The sequence below is a fragment of the Dipteris shenzhenensis genome, chromosome 12 (genome assembly GCF_047967505.1).
Source record: "Dipteris shenzhenensis isolate YYH24624 ecotype China chromosome 12, Dip_SZ_1.0, whole genome shotgun sequence".
NCBI lineage: Eukaryota > Viridiplantae > Streptophyta > Polypodiopsida > Gleicheniales > Dipteridaceae > Dipteris > Dipteris shenzhenensis.
The window spans coordinates 15,567,255-15,588,485 of NC_141607.1; the positions used below are offsets into that span (position 1 = coordinate 15,567,255).

The 21,231-nt window shown below is 40.6% G+C and overlaps 1 pseudogene; it reads left to right on the plus strand.

Moving 5' to 3' along the window:
* Positions 1-18,010: 18,010 nt before the first annotated feature.
* On the plus strand, positions 18,011-18,760 carry LOC147895875 (uncharacterized; annotated as a pseudogene).
* Positions 18,761-21,231: the final 2,471 nt, after the last annotated feature.

Here is a 21,231-nt window from a genome sequence, read left to right on the forward strand (position 1 = left end):
TTAAGGGTTTTACAGGTTTGGAGGATAAGGTTAACGCTTAGGGTTTATGGTTTTAAGGTTTTGGAGTTAAAAGTTAGAGTTTATAGTTTGTGATTAAGGGTTTAGTGTTTAGGGTTTAAGGTTTAGGGTTTATGGACTTAGAGTTTAGGATTTATGGATGAGGATTAAGGGTTAAGGGTTTAGGATTAGGGTGTAGTGTTAAGGGTTAGGGTTTAGGGTTTAGGGTTTAAGGTTTAGGGTTAAGGGTTTAGAGTTTAGGGTTAAGGATTTAGGATTTAGGATTTAGTTTAAGATTTAGGCTTAAGGATTTGGGTTTATAGGTTAGGGTTTAGGGTTTAGAGAGCCAGGGTTAGGCTTTATGGTTTAAGTTTTAGAGGGCCAGGGCCAGGGTTAGGGTTAGGATATAGGGTTTATGATTTACCAAAAAGGGTTTTGGGTTTAGGTTTTAAGGTTAGGGTTTAGGGTTTAGGTTTTAAGTTTATGATTTACGATCAAGGGTTTAGGGTTTAGAGTTTAAGGTTTAGAGGGCCATGGTGTGTGTTTAGGGTTTAGGATTTAGAGGTTTATGGGTTAGGGTAAGGGGTCTAGGGTTTATGATTTACGATTAAGGGATTCGGGTTTAGAGGGCCATAGTTAGGGATTAGAGGGTTTAGGTTGGGGATGAGGATTTAGGGTTTGGAGATTTAGGATTTCATAGTTTAGGGTTTAGGGTTTAAGTTTAGGATTTGGGGTTAAGGGTTTATAAGGCCAAGGTTAGGGTTTATGATATAGGATCTAGAGTTTTAATATTAGGGTTAGGGTTAGAGTTTAGGATTTAGGGTCTATAAGTTTAGGGGATAAGATTAGAGTTAGGGTTTATGGTTTTGGGTCTAGGGTTTAGGGGGTTTGCATTGGGTTTTAGGGATGGGGGTTTAGGGTCAAGGGTTTAGGGTGTAGGGTTTAGAGATTTAGGGTTTAGGCCCACAGTTCAGGTTTGGGGTTTATATGTTTACAGGTTAGGGTTTAGGGCTTAGGGTTTATGGTCTATAAGTTTAGGGGATAGGGATAGGGTTAGGGTTAGGATTTAAGGTTTAGGGTTTAAGGGGTTTAGGTTGGGGTTTAGGAGTTATGGACTACTCATTTAGGGAATAGGGTTAGGCTTAGGTTTTAGGGTTCAGGGGGTTTGGGTTGGAGTTTATGGATGAGGGTTTAGAATCAAGAATTTAGGATTTAGGGTTTAAGGTTTGAGTTTAGGGTTTATGATTTACGATTGAGTGTTTAGGGTTTAGAGGTTAACAATTAGGATTTATGAGGTTTGGGTTTGGGGTTTAGTATTTATGGCCTACAAGTTTAGGGGATAGTGTTAGGTGTTTGGATTTAGGGTTTAGGGGGTTTGGATCGAGGTTTAGGGTTTAAAATCTACAGATTTAGGGGATATGTTTAGGGTTTAAGATATTTTATGGATTTGGGTTTGGGTTTGGGTTTGGGTTTATGTTTAAGAGATGTGTTTAGGGTTAAAGATATTTTATGGATTTGGGTTTGGGTTTGGGTTTATGGGGTTTATGGGGTTTAGGGTTTAGGGTTTAGGATTAACAGTTTAAGGGTTAGGATTTGAGTATTAAGGTTTAGGAATGAGAGTTTAGGGTGTAGAGGTTTATGAGTTAGGATTAGGGTTTGTAATTTTTGATTTAGAGTTTAGGGGGTTTGGGTTGTGTTTAGGGTTTAGGATTTATAGGATTAGGGGATAGGGTTAGGGTTTAGAGCTTTACAAGTTAGGGTTAGGGTTTATGGTTAAGGTTAAGGGTTTAGGGATTAGGGTTTAAGGGTTAGGGCTTAGGGATGAGGGGGGAGTTAAGGGTTTAGGATTTACGATTAAGAGTTTAGGGTTTAGAGGGCCAAGGTTAGGGTTTAGGATTTAGGGTTATGATTTAGAGGTTTAGGATTTAGGGTTTAAGGTTTTGAGGGGTTTAGGGTCTAGGATCTATAGGTTTAGGAGATAGTATTAGGGCTTAGACGTTTAGGGATCATGGTTAGGGTTAATATTTACAGTTTAGGAGTTATGGTTTATGATTTAGGGCTTAGGGATGAGGGTTTAAGTTAAGAGTTTAAAATTTAGGGTTAGGGTTTAGGATTTAGGATTTAGAGGATTAGGGTTTAGGGATTACGATTTAGAGGTTTAGGGGATAGGATTCAAGTTTAGGGTTTAGGGTTTTGAGGTTTAGGGGTTAAGGTTAAGGTTTAGGGTTTATGATTTAGGGGGTATGATCAGGGTTTAGGGTCCACAGGTTTAGGGTTATGGTTAGGGTTTATAGGTTTATGTATTAGGGTTAGGGTTTTTGGTTTAGGATTAAGGGTTTAGGGTTTAGGGTTTAGGGTTTAGGGATGAGGAATTTAGGGGTTAGTGCTTAGGGTTTAGGGTTTAAGATTTAGGATTCAAGGTTTAGGGGTTAGGGTTTAGGCTTTAGGATTTAGGAGTTAGGGTATAGGGTTTAGAGTTTAGGATTTAGGATTCAAGGTTTGAGGGGTTAGAGGGCTAAGGTTACGGTTTCAAGTTGGTTTAGAGGTTTAGAGTATAGGGTTAAGGTTTAGGTTTGGAGTTTAAAAGTTTACGAGTTAACGTTAAGATTTAGGATTCAAGGTTTAGGGGTTGCGGATTCCGGTTTATAGATTTAGGGTTTAGGATTTAGGAGGTTTGGGTTAGAATTTAGGGTTTAGGGGCTATTAATTTAGGATTTAGAGTTTAGGTTTTAGGGCTAAAGTTTAAGGTTTAGGAGTTAGGGTTTAGGATTTACAGGTTTAGGGGATAGGATCAATGCTTAGGGTTTAGGGTTTAAGGTTTAGGAGTTAAAGTTAGAGTTTATGGTTTGTGGTTAAGGGTTTAGAGTTTAGGGTTTAAGGGATAAGGGTTTAGGGTTAAGGGTTTGGGATTAGGGTGTGGTGTTAAGGGTTAGGATTTAGGATTAAGGATTTAGGGTTTAGGGTTTAACGTTAAGGGTTTAGAGTTTAGGGTTACGGATTTAGGATTTAGGATTTAGTTCAGGATCTAGGCTTAAGGGTTTAGGATTTAGGGTTTAGAGGGTTTGGGTTTAGGAAATTGCTAATTGCTAAATCCTAAATCCTTTATTAAAAACCCATATTTCTAAATAAGACCCCCCATATTTCTAAATAAGATTGAGATATCTAAATAATTAATAGAGTAGGTTATTGAAAAGAGACTAATGTTCTTTTATAGTTGTTGCTACAGCTTGCTGCTCCAAAAAGGATGGCCAAACTTTGATCCCAAGAGGGTGGTCAAAATGATGATGTGGCATGGAGGGGATGTGACATGGCAATGGTGATTACATGTTTCTTACAAAGCTGTGCCTATGTGGCACATGGGTGCACATGGAAGGTGCCAAGGGTACCTATGAAGGGACAAGTGTGCTTGGCTTGCACTGTGCTGAGGTGGACATGCTGATGACATGGCTATGCATAGTGAATGCTGATGTGGTGGATCGGGTGCCACATGTCATAGACAAGGGATGATGTGGCTCGAGGTGATAATGTGGCCAATGATGTCAGCGATGATATGGCATTATGTGGCCACTACTAATGTGGTAGATAAGTGTGCCACATGGCACTCTGTTGACCAAGCCTTAAGGAATGGTGACCTTGAGGATAAGCTTGTGGCTTCTGACACATGTACTAGCAGAATGTTTAGATTCTGATAGAATCTCTTATGATTCCATCAACGAACTATAGCTAAGCTGCGTGGAGCTCGTGGAGATCTGTTGTGAGGAAGCCATCATCTTGGCTGTTGATGAAGGCCCTTAGGACGTCATGGGCATTTTGGCTAGAGTCAAGTAGTTGACTATGGAGAGCTTTGTAGGCATAGAGGGAGGCAGTGAGTATCTGCGTTGTAGAAGGAGCCAAGCATCGATTGGAGGCTGTGCCTCATTGGTACGAGCTTTGAGAAGGGCCATCGGTTGATAGTTATTGCAGAGCATTGAAGCCATGAGCCTTTCAAAATTCGTTGATGAAGCAAGTTTGGCCGCTTTTGCTATCGGTGAGCAATCCCGTCGTTGGAGGCCGAGGTAGTAGCCATTTGGGCATTGGAGGTAGTAGCCATTTGGGCATTGGAGGTAGTAGCCATATGGGCATTAGCAGTAGAGTCATTGTAGAAGCCGTTGATCGTGGAGTTGCCTTGTCATCTACCATTGGAGGCTACACTGAGCTTGGTGGTTCCTTTGGGCAACAAAGTTGATGAGGTGCTACTGAAGGTCATAGGAATTTGTAGACCAAGCTTTGGAGTAGCTTGGTCTATGTTAGGGTTGCAGTTTGGGGTTGTGGTTCGACCGTCGTGTGAGCCACCTTGGAATTTGGCCTTTTGTGGTTGTTAAGGGTCGAGTTGCCGTTGTATTATGGCACTATAGAGACATGGGTGAATTGTTGGCTTTGGATTTGTAGAAGTTGTTGCTAGTCAATGGTGCTACAGTATGCTTGGCACTGGGAATTTGCTTGCGAGAGGTTGATGCTCATCAAAGTACAATTGTGTTTTGGTGTGCCTTGGGCTCCAGTTGCTTGAAGCTCTATTGAGTTAGCTTGAGTCATAGGAGTTGACTTACACGTCGTTGGAGCACTCGTTGCCAATTTACTTTGTATCATAGATGTAAGCACTCGTTGCCATTTTACTTGTATCATAGATGTAAGCACTCGTTGCCATTTTACTTTGTATCATAGATGCGAGGAATCATCTGGGCATAGGGCCGTCTTGTTACGGTTGTAGCTTTATTGGTTGTTGCTCTGTAGAAGGCATATAAGGCTATTGTAGTAGATAGCCTTAGCTAGAGTAGCAAGTCGAGGCTCCACAAGAGTCCTTTAAGAAGATATCACTCTCTAAGAATATAATGAGGAGAGCTTGTTGAAATCCTTGAGCAACCTCTCAAAGACTAGAACCAAAACTAGCTCAAGGACAAACTAGTCGGAGATAGGGGAGAAACCTAAAATGGCTTCATGAAGTAAACCTTACAGAACTTACAAACTCCATGTAGAATAACGTTAAAAATTGATCATGAATCTTCCTCAAAGAAATAAGCATATCTCACTCCCCATAGCTCAAAATGATGAGCTTTCTGAACCGAATCATAGAGGAGAAGCGACTCTACTAGAAGAGCTAGAAGAGAAAGAAGGTGCCTTAAGAGAAGGGCTTACGCCTTGATGGAATAAGGGCTTACATTCTCTCACAAAATCTCACAAATGTTGGAGATGAAGATGCCTTGCATAATGAGGGCTCAGTGCCTTGATGAGATCCAAGGGCTTAGGAGCACCATCGACTCTGATTCCATAATGAAGTGAGGAGAGAGAGAGAGAGAGAGAGAGAGAGAGAGAGGAGTGCATGCGATATAGCTACATGTACACTATGTTTTATTGCATAACTACATGAGTACCCCTAAGAGTTAGGGTTAGGTTTTCCCCTAATGCCCTATAGGTATGGTGCAATTTACACCATCCTCAAGAGCTTGATCATGAAATTCTCTTCTTTTAATGTTCATAAATACGGTTTGGCGCGGATAAGTTATGTTCTTATAGGGTTTGGCGGATAAGTTAATTCTAAACCAAGGAAAATGTATAAATTTCCTCTCGGGGGGTGCACTACTAAGAAACTCCATGTATCACGTGCGTTCAAGGGGCATTTAGAAAACCCCTCAACTAAAATTCTTGCCCCAATAAAATTACCCCTCTTTACTTATGCATTTATGAATTTTTTGCTAAAGTTGAATTAAAACCCCCCTCTTATTAACTTATTGTAATCCTATTAACTTCCAAAAGTTGAATTAAAATAACCCTCCTTTTGAATGCATGTGATACACTAAAATATTATGTAATGAACCCCCGAGTATTTCCCACAACAAAACCAACTCAAAAATTAAACTAAACTAATTTTACTACTTGGAAAGACAGCAATTTCAACCACTGGGCTGGTCATCAATCATTTTTTATATATTTATTTTCAATTTCTGTAATTGGACAATAACAAAACTCAGTTCAAGACAATCACATTAACTAGCTAAATTATAGATTATTGTTAAAACCACCGAGCTGGTTTTGGACGATAGTCCAAGCCAACCAAAAATTAAGCTAAACTAATTTAGCTGCTTGTAAATAAAACTAATTTGACTACTTGCAAAACAGCACCATTAAGCTGGTCATCAATTGTGACCATGCTAGCATTCAATAAGCATGAAATGGAGACTTATAATAATGATGGAGTGGAGAGCAAAATGATGGTGTGCTAAGTATTAAGTGGTGGCCCTCAAAATTGATTAGGATTAAGTGTATCAATGATGAATTCACCTAAGAATATAATGTGTATGTTTTTCTATGTATGTTTTAAAAAAATTGTAATTATTTGTTGGGTATCTATATATAAAAATCAAGAATGTTTTGTTAAAATTTGGAATTTGAGCTAGTGTTATTTCAATTCTTGATGTGTAAAGGTTCATCTATAAGACATGGCCATCTATCTTCATGGAGCAATGCTCCTACATGACTAGATCTCAAGTCATTCAAAGCTTGTTGGGGCAGGTCAAATTCTATGTGTGCTTTACAACATATATTTCTGTCTTTGAGTTTCTTGATGTACTAGGGTTTACAATGCTCATAGTTCCTTTGCCCAATCAAAAGGTCATGGTTCTAAGCCATAAACTTTAGATATAAATTCATCTTCTCACATGCATGCACCATGTCTATGACTAGCAACCTCAATTTGGAGGCGTCTACTAAGCTAGACAATTCCAACTACAGCACATGGAAAATACCAAATGGAGACCATTCTTGTAATGGGAGTATGCTAATAGGTCTACACCTAGACCATCGGATGATCCAGTCAATAGTAGCTCCACTCCCACTATTGCCATAGCACAAGCAACGAGATCTATGCCTGCACCAATAGTGTCTGCACCTGTAGTGGATCCTGCCATTGCCGGACAACATGAAGAATGGGACAAGAAAGACAAATATGCATATCATTTGATCAAGCAGAATGTGCAAGATGTCATGCTTGGATAGCTCAACACAATTAAGACATCAAAAGAAGCATGGGATATGTTCATAGCTCTTTATGAGTCTAAGAACACTTCTAGGATTCTCACGCTGAGAAACCAGATAAACCAGAATTTTTGCAACTATAATGAAACTAGTCATTCTTACGTACTCAGAATCAAGGATTACAACAATCAACTCACAGTAGCAACAGCAGTAGTAAGAGAGACTATGAATCCAGCAGAAATGGTTTAAGTCATCTTGAATGGACTAGGAGAGGGATACGAGAATCTAGTCTAGAGTATTACCATTCAACGACAAATACCAACACTCGAAGAGCTACAGTCAGTGTTACTTGGTGAAGAACTCAGGACCTAGAATGATCAAGCATTCAGAGTTTCATATAGAAGCAGAGGCAGAGGCAAAGGAAGAGATAGAACATCTCAATGAAGTGGTCATCATCACAACAAAGTCATCATCAACATCAACGTCAACATCATCCTCAGTAGCATCAGTATCCACAACCAAGAGGAAATCATTCCAACAAAGGAAGATTCCAAGGACGAGGGAATGCATTCACCAATGTCTCAAACATTCATTGCAATTACTATCATAAGTTTGGACACTATGAAAGAGATTGCCGCAAGAAGCAGTATGACCAAGGTCAATCCAACAACAATTGAGGGAATTTCCACAAAAGAGGAAATCATCGCGATGGACATTCAAGTCACAGTCATTATGCCAATGAACCTGATTATTCCAAGTGAGGATATGTAGGAGACTGAAATAGTGTATCTTGACATAGATTACAAATCAAAAGGGGAATTAATTTATCAAGTCGATCAACTAGATCGAGATCCTTGGTACATCAATAGCGACACATCATCTCATATTACAAAACATCAAGAATGATTCACAAAGATGAAACCATTAGAAGGACAGAAGAACGTTATCTACAGTACAGATAACACATTGAATCCAATTCAAGGGAAAGGCATTGTCCCTATGAACAATTTCACTCGTATGAAAGGATTGGTGAAAGATATACTCTGTATTCCAAATGTCTTATTAGCCAAGAAAATGATGGAACACAACTATAGAGTTATCTTTGATGGAGATGAATGCATGATTAGAGATAAATCCAAAGGATATCAACTAGTAAGAAAAGCAGTCAAGGAAGGACGTTTGTTCATAATGCTAACTTCAGTACCATATTTGCATGCCATGTCAGCTCAACCGCAACAGATGCCACTTTTTGCACTATGGCACAAGAGATATGAACATGTCAATTTCAAAAGTTTGATATAGCTAAGAAATTAGAATATGGCAATTGGAATTCTGAAACTATAGTTTCTTGAAAAAGTTTGTGAAGCACGTTGCTTCAGTAAACAAAAGTGAACCAACTTTGGCAGAAGCACCTCTTGAGCACGAAGTATTCTTGATTTGATACATACATATGTATGGGGTTATGCACAGACCTGCATCATCAATGGTTCACTTTACTACTTGAATTTCATCGAGGACTATAGCTGATATTGTTGGGTCTACTTTTTGAAAGAGAAATCTGAAGTTTTTTTTAGATTTCAAGAAATCAAAGCCATGGTTGAGGCAGAAAGATCAAAGTCATGAGATCAGATAGAGGAGGTGAATACATGTCTTCAACATTCATGAACTTTTGCAGAAGTAATGGCATTCAAAGAAGATAATTCACTTGTGCAAATACTCCTCATTGGAATGCAAGAGCTGAAAGGAAGAATTGGACTTTAGTAGACAGTGCTAGAGCAATGCTCTATAAGAAGCATCTTTCGAAAAATTATTGGGTAGAAGCAATTGATAGTGCAAACTACTTACTTAATCGGCTTCCAACCGAACTGATTTAGGGTATGATACCTTATGAAGCATTCACTGGACACAAGCCATGCATTTGCCATCTCCAGATATTTGGTTGCATAGCATATGCCTACATACATGATGATCATCGCAGAAAATTGGATGCAAAGTCTCGTAAATGCATCATGGTTGGCTACAGTGAAGAAATCAAAGCATACAAGTTGTATGATTTCATTAATCGAAAGGTTATTATCTTCATAGATGTAATTTTTGATAAAGGATTGGAATGGAAAACATCAAATTATCAAGAGATAGACACACATATTATTACAGAGTCATCTATAGAAAATGTTGATGAAGAAGAGTAAGAATTTCTAGAGATATCCCGAGAAGAGTAGCAACTCAAAGAGTCTACTAGGAAAAGAAGACCACCATCTAGATTGTCATATGCTCAAAAATGCAAAGCAATTTAGGTTGAAACCACCAATTATGCTGAAAAATGCAAAGCAATTCAGGTTGAAACCACTAATTATACTCTTATGACTACCATCATGGCTATAGAAGAGTCAGTGTACTTCGAAGACGCAGTTGACAAGCCAAAATGGCAAACTGCTATGAATGAAGAATGGAAGCTTTGTACAAAAACAATACTTAGAAATTATGTGACCTTCCACCAGGAAAGAAGGCCATAGCAAACACATGGGTTTACAAAGTGAAGTACAATCCAGATGGAAGCATTGAAAGATACAAAGCTACACTAGTTGCAAAAGGATTTGCACAGCAATATGGTCAAGATTATGATGAGAATTATACTCTAGTAGAGCAAAGATGGACTCCATACGGTTCTTGATATCAATAGAAACACTCAACAGATGGAATGTGTACGAGCTAGATGTTTTTCTCAATGGTTACCTTGACGAGGAAGTCTACCTACAAACAACCAGCAGGTTATGTTGAACCAGGGAAAGAAAATCAGGTTTGCCATCTCAAGAAAAGTCTCTATGGATTAAAACAAGCACCCAAAAGTTGGTACATCAAAATTCACAAGTATTTTGCTAATCTAGGATACATGAAGTCCCATGCAGATCACACTCTCTACTACAAAGTTCAAGGGGAAGACATTACTATTGCCCTTTTGTATGTAGATGATTAATTGTGATAGGAAACAATGATAGCTTCATAAAAAAGATAAAACAAGACTTATCAGCAGAGTTCGACATGAAAGATCTTGGACTTATGCACTATTGTCTTGGAATTGAGTTATGGAGAGATTTAGGCAGCACCTTCATGAGTCAACTAAAATATGTTGACAATCTCTTGAACAAGTTTCATATGGCAAATTGCAAGATTGCATCCACTCCCATGCAACAGAGTTTGAAACTCACTAAAGATCCAAAAAAGCCTATAGTCAATGACAAGTACTATTGACAACTCATCGGATCGAAGAGAATCAATTCCACCTAAGTTGAGGAAGGTGCAGAGTATCGTGCCCATCGGTTCTGGTTTGCATGGGTCAATGGCGCGACGGGGTCGATGCAGGTGCACGACGAGGTCGAGACCGATGCACTAGTGAGGGGGGGCCTTGGTGATGTGTGTGCATGAGTATCAGGGCTGACGTGAGGGTGTGCGCGATGGGGATATGAAAACCTATAATCAAACCATAAAATTGAATTTCAATGGTAAATTACATCAATGACATTAGCATGGAATGACAACTACACTACACAAAAAATAAGAAATTCAATAAGAATAAAAAGAAGAAAGGGAAACTCATCGCTTGGAACTAATCCATGTGCAATAACAAGAAATTCATTGAGCTGCAAGTGCATTAGCAAAGCATGATGAACTAGGTTACATGATCTTGATGGACAAAGATCATACTCTCTTAGTACTCAATCAAGTCTCAAAATAACTAAACATAGATGTTCCTCATAGCATGCTGAGGACAGGGATGAAGGATGAGGAAGATAAATACCACTCCGAGATAGCTAACCAAGAGGGGAGCACATGTTTTTTGGATGGTGGTGTCTATGAACTCACACTAAAGACACTGACTGAAGATCTCTCTCTCTCTCTCTCTCTCTCTCTCTCTCTCTCTCTCTCACACACACACACACACACACACATGCACGCACACACTCACACACACATGCATGCACGCACACACACGCACACACTCTCTCTCTCTCACGGATGCACTCACGTTATACACACATGCACATTCATCATGGAGGATGAGGACGATAAAGACCACTTTGAGATCTCCAAAAACCAAGAGGAGAGAATATGTTTGCTAGAGGGTGATTTCTAAGGAACTCACAATATAGATGGTGGCTAACACTCATTCAAGATCACACAACCTTAGGAGTGAAAGTAGGACAAATGTTTGGGATTTGTGGTGGACCAATCTGAAAGGAGTATTTAGCACAAATTGTGCAATCTATTTTGAGGTATTTTGGACAAATTGTTCTACTATTGTCTATTCTCCTCAATTTGGTGCTTATGAGGCCTCCATTGTAGACACAAAAAGTTTGAATTTATAATTAAAACATTCGCTTCTCTGCTCTTAAGATTCTTTCATTGTACACCTCTTATCCATTTCTATTTCTGCTGCATGGAGAAACTAGCTGGGGGTCTATGTTTTTCTACTAGAGGGACTGGTTTGTAGCCCATCCCCCCCCCCATCCCCCCTCCAAAAAAAACTAGATCCGTGGTAGGCAGATAGTGAGGCGTAATTGTAAGCAATGCGAAAGTTTCTTGTTGATGGTTGTAATTTATGCTTTTTCATATCAAACGTTCCTCGTATAGTAAGGCGACGTCTCTCAATAATCGACTGCCTCATCATTAGGGCAGTTGTATACGTAGCTATCCTATCGCCAAGTGCAAGCATATAAGTTAATTTTTTGCATTTCTCAAACTAATCAGTACACATTGTAAGCGACAGGAATATCGCACACATACTATGTGTATTTTCTAGAATTCAACAACAATTGCATGATAAAATTAGAAAGAAGGAAAGTAGACAATATTAAGTACATTAACTGCAACGATGTATTATTCAATATAGACAATGGTTTTGCTCAAAATTTCTAATGCTTGGCTTGTCGTCGGCGACATGCAAGTGTACGTATTTTTCCCTTTATTACATACAAGGAAAGTCAAAATTTCCTTCGCCATATAGGTGAAGGACATCAAGATATGACGAAAGGACCTTTTTTTTTTTTTGTCGACTTTGAAACTTACATTTTCTTCTTCTTCGGAGCTTGCAGATTCTCTTTTTTACTTGTCTCCATTTTCTTCTTGTTTGAGGCCTTGAGCTTTTAGTTATTGCTAGACTCTTGACTAGTTGATGAAGTCATTGATGAATGCTTGGTTTTGGAGGAGCTTACTATATTGAGAATTCATGCGAGCTTTTGCTACTCTGAATGACCAGTTGAATCAGGAATCCAGAACAAGAAAGAGAAAATAGCTCAGAAATTTTCTCTATGTTAAAAACAAAATCATTATTTACACTAGCAGTGAAAGTCGAACGCGCAAAGACATCATTGAATCTCGCTTTTGAATGGAATAAAGGAATGGCACAAATTTATCACATTTAGATGTAATAAAAGAACGACGATGTCTGTGGCAAAGAGCTGCTGATTTGCTTTTTCCAAAACTCTTTTACATTCTTGGTGAGCATGCTTTTAATTTCTTTTAGCTCTCGAAGGATTACAAGTTAGACTTCTATGATGCTAACGTTTGTTTATTTCTTGGTGCAGTGTAGTTATTTCTCAGCTTCCTAGTGCAGTGCATCATCGTGTCTACATGCTCGATGCTCTCCTTTCTTCTATTCTTAGCTCTCCTCAAAAGACTATAAAAGATGTTTGTACCTGGTTAAGCCCGTCTTCGCATTATTAATTTCATTCATTCCATAGACTAGCTGGTAGGTTGTGATGGAATCTTGGATCGGTAGGCCTTGCAGTAGCTGCTCAATTATCAGTTCGTTATATCACAGGCAAGCATTCGTTATGGAGAGGAAAATAATGCAGCTGGAAGTAGAACTACATGCGTTGAAAAAGGAAAAGGATATATCCAGTCAACCTGGATTGATCGAGGTGATTATAGCTTTCCTAACTGTTACGACTACTTCAGCAAAAGAAGAAAAGACCATGGCAATTAAGAGAAATAGAGGATAGAGGAGCTCAAGTGGCTCAAGCAGAAGAGGGAACAATTGCTCCTCTCTTCAGGAGAGGCGGAGAGGAGAATGGATTTGTTACGGCCCCTTTCGTCGAGGTCCACTTTCTGCCAGTAGGCAACGTCCGGAGAGACGCATCTACATGTTCTACACACTCTAGGGATGGTGGTCAACATATCTTCTAAGGAAAGCTTGCTGAAGATGTTGGCGCGGGCATCGGGAAGCATGTCTGCGCAAGAAGGTCCAGCTTCTTCTTCTTCTGCCCGGACCTCCCCCGGGGCCTCCATTCTTCCAGGCAAGGTGAGTGGCTTGCTCCTCACCCTGTGCAGGTCGCAGCCTCCTTGCTGCTGCAAGCTGCAAGAATTCTCTGGTCTTCCGCAGTTTTGTTCTTCTCTGCCAGAAATCACGAGTCTCTGTTAGGCAGACGAAATACACTCTCACGACCCGCGCTATGTGATTAAATCTGCCTATCAGCCGGTGCAACTATGCGCCGGATCGGATGGGGACAATCTACCTTCACTCTTGGCCAAGAACTCTCTCCCCCTATAGGTGCCTTCCCCCATAAAAGGGCGCTCATCCAAGAACTCTCTCTCCCTACGGCTGCCTTCCCCCATAAAAGGGCGCTCCATTAAAAGTCAAGAAAGACCACCTTTCCTTCTCTTCCGGGCTACGACAAATCACCATCTGCTGCAAGTCGAGAGTCATTACGGAAAGCTTAAGCTTCAATATCATGAATTACAACTCAAATTCAAAGGCAAAGTCATCACGAAACTTTGAGACTGATTGAATGTACGCAGGACGATACGGAACTTTGAGGCTGATTGAATGTGGAAACTATACGGAAATTTGTACGCAAGCTGATACGGATGGGGATGAAGATGTGAGTGATGACACCTGAAGAGAGAGAGAGCTTACCATGATCACGCGCGACTCTTCAAACGAGAGAGAGAGAGAGAGCTTACGACGCGCGACTCTTCAGACCAAACAATCAGCAAATTAGCCCACACTCTTTGAAGCGACTTCGCATCATCACTAGCTCTAAATCTCCACGTTCGCTATATTAATATGTAAGCCAAAATCTAAAGCTTTGAAATATAGAGTTTAGTATTGAAAAGCAAGATGTAAATCAACCATGCAGATCAAGACACATGGATGAAGGAGGGCTCAAGAAACCCAAACACCCAAACACCTTTTAGGGCTGCCTACCGTAAAGAGAGTACTTAATGGTGGCCCATAGGTAAAGAACAAACGAAAGGAGAGACCCCCCCTTTTGAGGATGGAGATGGAGAGGGGAAGATTACTCCTTGTGTATTGTCCAAAGTCGAGGCTGAGGTCCCACTATTGCTAAAGTTTGATACTGAAATGGGGGGATCTGATCCCTTATATAGGGTTTAGCACTGGAGATCAGTTGATTTGTTTGTGGGCCACCAACTTGCTGATGCCACTTGACCTTGTTGTTGCTAACGTGTGCTAACATCAGCTGTACCGAGGATTACCAAAAGGCGAGCGAGAAAAAGCGAGCGAACCAAAGAAGGCAAGCAAGAAAAAGCGAGCAATCCAAAACAAACAAGCAAAACAAAACAATAATAGACTGACAAATCCCCTATTTTAGTAGCAAAATAATATAAGTTCTTTAAAAATCCATGAGAGAGTTGGATCTATGTCATTGCCAAGGTATCATTAGGAAAGACACACCCTATATTTGCTCACTTTTCCTAGCTCACTTCTTGGTAATCCTCCATAATCAAGTTCTCTCTCTCCACCAACGTAAGCAAGATTACCAATGAAACCTTCCACACAAGTCAAAAGTTTTCTAGGACTACTTGAATGGAATAGTCCACATTACATGCATGTGCAAATGCTGGGTTTTTAAAACTCCTTGAATGAAATAGTCCACATTACATGCATGTGCAAATGCATGATTTTTTAAACTCTATTCACTCTTGGAACAAAACCCATGTTTTGTGTTCTTTCAAAAACATCCCTTGCCAATGACTCACTCTTACATCCCACAAATCCAACAAAATCTAAAGAGAGAAGCAAAAATGAGTAGTCGTACTTACTCGACATCGCTCGCTTGGTCAACTGCCTCAGTTATACCAACACTCCTGCAATTGTTGTCCATATCTATCTTAATGTGCTTGCCTATGTATTGCTGCTGGTGATGCCAGCAACTACCTACGGGTGACGCTAGCATGTCATACAGCTTGTGCAACTATTGTCCTACATCTGTTTCTATCCTAGGCGGCCCGAAGCTACAGAGCTACCAACAAGGCAACCATGCTCCAAATGTGTCTATGACATTCCTTTGTTTCCTACTAATATATTCTATATTGTATTCACAAGTTGCTTCCAACTAGATATATTATATATTATGGGGTGTGCGCACACTCGTGCACGCACCTAAGCACAAATAATCAAATCCTTTTTAATAAAAAGAGAAGCTAAACCAATTAACACAACAAAATATACTCAAACATTATATTTTTATATAAATATAATGTAAGGACAGATATCCAATTTTAATAACATTAGTGGCTAATTGATCCTAAATCTTTTCTTGAGACTGTTTCATGAGGTTAAATGTATCCAAAGTTAGTTTTGTAAGGGCAATCCACCATATAGTGAGGGAACTGAATGTCTATGTTGCAAAAGCTAGGGGTAATACTTCTTGCGCAACTTGCAATTGTGAGGACATGCTTTCAGATAGTTGTGACAAACAAGATCGAAATCTAACTCAACAAGACTTAGGGATAGCCCAAAATGGCAATTAGAAAGGGCTAGGATTCAGGTTTGAATTTGATGCGACTTGCAAAGGACATGGCAACTCATCTTGTAGAGTTTTGCTCACACTCTTATTTTCTTTTCAAAAGACACATTATGAGAATGTGGGACATCAAGTACATCACAAGATGCCTTAGGCAAAGAGAGAGATTTCTATGCAAAAGATTTTTATTTTTTTAAAAAGGTGCATACTAGTCAAGGATCGCCCTCCGCCAATTCTCTTCAAATAGGGGATTTTTAAAGTTGTGACCTTTTCTTATGCGTTTCTAAGTCCGAGTTCTTCCAATATGATGTTGAGCATATTAGCATACAGGGAAATTACTAGCAGAAATGCAAAGCCGAGTAACTATCATGACCCAACTGAGGGAAGTGATCCTATTGTATCAAATTTTGCGACAAGAGAGAACTTACGGTATTGACAAAAACTCGTTTTTGGCATTCTATGGCAAGCTTGGTGAAATAAAAACTCTCATTCGAAGAGAGAGAGACAGACAGACAGACTACATCTGTAACTCACGAAGAAAATGTGCTGGCCACATGTAGTGGAATTAGCAGAAAAACATGCTGCCACCCAAGCTCGAAGCCAAGAGAAAATGGCGCTTCAACACAGGAACTGCCTCCTACGCTGATTAAAAAGTTTGCGTGCGACGTGGGTTCGCCATCAGTGCCTCTCGGGAATCTCTTCCATGGATGTCCACCACGCTCGCTCTTCCAGGGAGGCTGTTAGGACTGTTCTTGTTCGTTGTTGTGGTAGTTCTGTGCCTTTCACCGTCCCCTCCTGATCTTCGGGCACCCACACTCCTGTAACAGGATCTGGCCTCCACCACTTCTGCTTTTGCGACGTGCCTTCCGTCGACCGCCCCATTTTGGCGCTTGAATCTCTACTTCCATCTTCTACTCTCAAACCGTCGGCATAATGGCGCCTTGTGCTACATGAATGCCAGCGTGAGAAACAAATAGGAAATAGATGCTCAAATGCGAGTTTCCACCCAAACAACCCACAAAGAACAACCTGGTGAACGTTGCTGGTATTGTTGCGGCTGACGCACGAACAGACGTGGGTACCTTCTCCAAAGAGTCGAGCGTTTTCGCAATGCGCTGAACATCGGAGTAGAAGTCATGGGTCAGCCGCCTGCAGCGAAAACTTGCCATCGCATCAGATTTACAAGTGACGGGGAGCATCAACAAATCACCGTATAACCGGCGACAGGCCACTAAAACGGGTGGAAAATCCTCCTCCTCCACCGCCCCAAAACGGAAGGATTTGGCGCGAATCCAGCTGATGCAAACCCAAAGAAAGTAACTTAGCTGAGGCGACGAACTTCTTAAATTAGGTTTAGTGATGGATTTAGTGTCAAAATCTAAATGGGTTCGTATATAATAGATTTAGTGGTCAACTACAGTTAACTAGCAGCCACCAACGAGCACACTCGCGGACCAATCAAAACCCAGCAAATTGCCAGAGTAGTTGAAACACCCACTCTCTCACCACTTCCACTCACTCCATGCGACTCGGATCTCATTCCACCTCCCTCGCGTCTCCCAAACTCTCTCTCTCCGCCCTCCGACACCTCTCTCCCGCCATGTCTCCTTCCAGCTTTGCCCTCTGGATCCACAACCTGAAGACCTCACCAGCGAAACTCCTCAAGCAGCACCTAGCGACATGCAACTCAAAAGCTTCGCTCCAAATCCTTTCAACGAACCTGAACACAACATCAACGATGCAACTGGCGAATCAGCAGATACAACATACAAAGCAGCAGAAGCACTGTTCCTCCAACTAGAAGACAACATTATGCATGAAGTGGACCAAGGGGGAGAAAATCGTAATACATTCAAAGATGATTGGGCACGCAAACTATTCGATATTTGCAGAAGATCAAAAGGACTCGACACGACCACACCAATCGAGAAGCTTGGCCTTCGTGGCCTCAACAATCATCTAAAGCAGTTCCTCCTTCAGGTAATCGAGGGGGGGGGGGGGGGAGAGAGAGAGAGAGAGAGAGAGAGAGAGAGAGAGATTATTATGTATAGTATATATTAATATATTATTGTGGCGTATGGGTGTGCCACGTGTGTGGACGCCACGTGTTGTATCCATGTATGGACGTTGCTAATATAACTGCAAGGACCTCCTTGATGGATGCATGCAAAACCTAACTGAATTCTCTATGCCGTCTCTCTAATCGCTGCACTTCACATACTGGTGGAGATGCCGGAATGGAGGAGCAACACATGGACAAACAACAGTCCCACCAGTCGCACCACCAGCACCCACAGGATCCGGTGTTTGCATTGATGAACCGGCTTTCTTAGACCAATCAAGCGCTCATGTCAATGCTTGCATCGTTCCATGCCTCGTCATCTTCAACACCGTCCAAAGATAACAAGGTCATGCCGAAATCATTCCACGGATTGCCCACTGAAGACGTGATGCTCTGGATCGATCACTTCGTCAATATCGCAAATTATCACTCTTGGTCCAAATAACGGAAAGCTATGGAGCTCCGCACTATACTTGAGGGGATCGCAGCAACATGGTTCATTCAGCAACATGATTCCATCAAACATCACTGGCCCAGTCTCAAGCACCAACTCTTGCAGTACTTTGCTCATGTTAATGTCACCCAAACTTCGCTTCAACAATTACATGATTTATAGCAAAATGAACACGAACCTGTAGCACAGTTTGTCGTCAAGCTCAACCAACTTTTGTTGCAAGTAGATTCTACAATGTCTGAGGATATGAAGCTCTTCTTTCTTTGGCCTCGACTCCACCACAACATTTCCAAAAAAACTAGGGACCAAGGTCCAAAGACATTCTACAAAGCTGTTCAGATTGCTCAAAGAATTGAGTCATACATTGCTGGTGAACATTTGAAGGGAATACCCACAGTTTTTCCATCAGAGAAACATTGTGTCACCACCGATTCAGTAGTACCCATGGACTTTGATGTCCAAAATGCTTAGAGTAACAATAGGGGATTCATGCGTAAGCACCTTCCTGATCGTGATGACAAAGGACGACCTCGTTGCTTCAACTGCAATAAGTATGGTCATGTTGCAAAATATTGTCGCTCACCTAAACAAGTTCAGAATGTGCAAATTAGTGATGTTGCCACCTTGGCCGAGCTTCCGAGAAACGATTGAGTGGTTAGTTGTGTGGGCCTGACCAACCGCATTTGCAGGCCTCTACAGCACACACAAGGCAAGTTTGTATCATCAAAGCTCGTCATAATTCGTGCTATTTCAATATTTTAATTGACACAGGTAGTTCGATTTCTTCTATCAGCCCTCAGTTACAACAAATGCTTTCATTTAACACTTCTCATGGACCTGAGATTCAAGTACTGTTCAGGGATCATCAGACACTCTATAAGTCACATACTTTGGTTCAAGCACAATTCACTCTACAACAACTATTATGTCCGATCAGGGGTCGAACTTCAAATCACAGGTTATGGTAGTACTTTCTCAATGTCTCGGCATCACACTATCATTTGCAAGTGCTTATCATCCTCACACTACAAGGCACAGGCCATTTTTTGATGGAAATACTGACCTTTTTTACACTAAAAATATTTTTTTTGACGGGCACAAAGGTCAGTATTTACATCGCTATTAACGTCGGAAAAGAAAAGTCGCTATATAAGCGTCACTCTATAGCAACTCTGGTAAAGTTCGCTATATAGCGACACTGGTAAAGCATCGTTATATAGTGACCCTTAACAGAACTTTAAAAAAACATTAGTGGGGCTAAACAGGGCCAAAGCATGCCTTGTTTTGCCGTATTAATGTTTTTTTTTTAGTAACTACAAAAGAATGTTTACAAGCACACAAGCGGGATGAAACTCTCAAACCTTGTTTGTTACAAAATTTCCCTTGTGAAAAGGGTGATACAAAATTGCTCAAACGAGCTGAGAGACAAAAGCATATACATGCCGAAGATATACAACCTTGTTTGTTACAAAATTTCCATTTCGAAAAGGGTGATACAAATCGCTCAAACGAGCTGACATACAAAAGCATATACAATGACATCAACATAGAAAGGACAATTATTTACTTAAGACAATTATGAAAAGCCAGTTTTGAAAAGACAAATATTTATGAAAGACAAGTGGAATCCAAGAAAGTTTTCATATATAAAAAATATCGCCAAAAATACTATTGTTAAACAAGAGTTCTCATGTACAAAAAGAGAGCGCAAAATTTGTCTCCAAAAGTATGCTTAAGCAAAATCTATCGCCGCAAGAGACATTCTCCAAAAATGCCAAAATAGTGGAGGAGGTCTACTGCTCTGCATTACTGTCCGAGGTACATTCTTCTAGGTGGGTCACTCGAGACCTCATCCTCCACTTCTTCTAATATGAGGTCATACTCTTCAGGGATTATGTACTGGCTCTCCATGAAGGCCTCCACACAACCCATTATGTCCTTTAGACATTCATTTTTGGCGCTCCAACGGTCGTGGCGGTCTCTCCAAAACCTACAGAGAGCCCGTAGGTTGTGTCGTGCATTCCTCAGTCCCCCTGCTCCATTCACCTTCGGCTTGGACCCCACCCAAGCGCACGCACCTGGACGTTGTACTTCACCCAGTAGCTATCGTGCAAAATCTTCTCTTTTACATGAGCTAGCAGAGAAGAGATGTCCCGAATCACCCCAATGTGGGGAACTAGGTTGGGGTTTTGGAGGACAGCCGTGGGTGAGGGCGTGGTTGTTCCATTTAGAATCTATTTGAAAAAAAAAAAACCAAATATGGCTAAGGAGCAAAAGAAAAAAGAACCAAATACGGCTAAGGAGAAAAGAGAGAAAAGAGAGGAAAAAAGTGAGGGGAAAAAGAGAGAAAGCATATGCTTATGCTTATGCAGAGCACATGAGCATATGCTCATGCATACGCATAAGCATCTACTTTAGCATAAGCATAAGAAAAGAGAGAAAAGAGGCTGAAAGAGGAAAAAAGAAGAGAAGGAAGAGAGGAAAAGAGAAGGAAAAGAGAGAGGGGAAAATACAGGGGAAAAAAGCATATGCAAATGAGAGGAAAAAAGAGAGGGGAAAAAGACAGAAAGCATATGCAAATGGGAGGGAAAAAGAGAGGGGAAAAAGAGCATATGAGCATAAGCATACGCAAATGCATATGCTTATGAAAAGAGAGAAAAGAGGATGAAAGAGGGGGGAAAAGAGAGAGAAAAAGAAGAGGAACAAAGAGGGGAAAAGAGAAGGAGAAAAATAATAAGAGAGTGGAAAAAAGAGAGGGGAAAAGAAGAAAAGAGAGGAAAAAAGAGAGGGGAAAAAGAGAGAAAGCATATGCTTATGCTTATGCATGAGCATAGGCATAAGCATACTCAAATGCATATGCAAATGAGAGGAAAAAAGAGAGGGGGAAAAGAGAGAAAGCATATGCAAATGAGAGGAAAAAAGAGGGGAAAAAAAGCATATGA